This window comes from Octopus bimaculoides, chromosome 6, assembly GCF_001194135.2.
Source record: "Octopus bimaculoides isolate UCB-OBI-ISO-001 chromosome 6, ASM119413v2, whole genome shotgun sequence".
Classification (NCBI taxonomy): domain Eukaryota; kingdom Metazoa; phylum Mollusca; class Cephalopoda; order Octopoda; family Octopodidae; genus Octopus; species Octopus bimaculoides.
Genome location: NC_068986.1, coordinates 106,992,738 through 106,993,289, shown reverse-complemented (window position 1 = coordinate 106,993,289; position 552 = coordinate 106,992,738). Strand labels below are relative to the sequence as shown.

Sequence of the window (552 nt, the reverse complement as noted above, 5' to 3'; positions counted from 1 at the left end):
CTATCTATCTATCTATCTATCTATCTATCTATCTATCTATCTATCTATCTATCTATATATATCTATCTATATAAATATATATTCATATTTACATACACGTGTATACGAATTGTCAATTCGTGGCAATGGAAATCATATACCGGCAATTGTAATGCGTTCAAAGTATGAAAATACTGATTAGCTGAATAGAGGAAAAGAATTGGTGATCAAGTAATGCTCAAAATTTATTTATTCAGTATTTTGATATATGATTGGTAACTTACCGTTAGGGCATTCTGTCATAACTACTGTTATCACAATCATAAGCAGCACGCAAACAGGAAATAGTCGTGTCATATTGATCTGAAAGTACAAAGTTATTTTGACGGGATCGAAATAGTAACTGTTTTTTTCAATTTCAAGGAAAAAGAGGTACAACGAAAGTAGATACGTGTGTGCATTTTACAGGTATACATGTGTACTTGAATGTGAGTGTGTGTATGTTTGCATGTATGTATATATATATATAGGTTATGAGAGGTAATGGTGTCAAGAATACCCAAAGGTGTCAGG

The 552-nt window shown here is 31.5% G+C and overlaps 1 long non-coding RNA gene across 1 annotated transcript in view; it reads right to left on the bottom strand.

The window, feature by feature from the left end:
- The window catches only part of LOC128248174 (uncharacterized), a 31,517-nt gene that overhangs the window by 10,439 nt on the left and 20,526 nt on the right, over nt 1-552 (bottom strand). Inside the window, exon 2 of the long non-coding RNA XR_008264475.1 lies at nt 264-342. This is a non-coding gene — a long non-coding RNA (uncharacterized LOC128248174). The remainder of the gene's footprint in view (nt 1-263; nt 343-552) is intronic.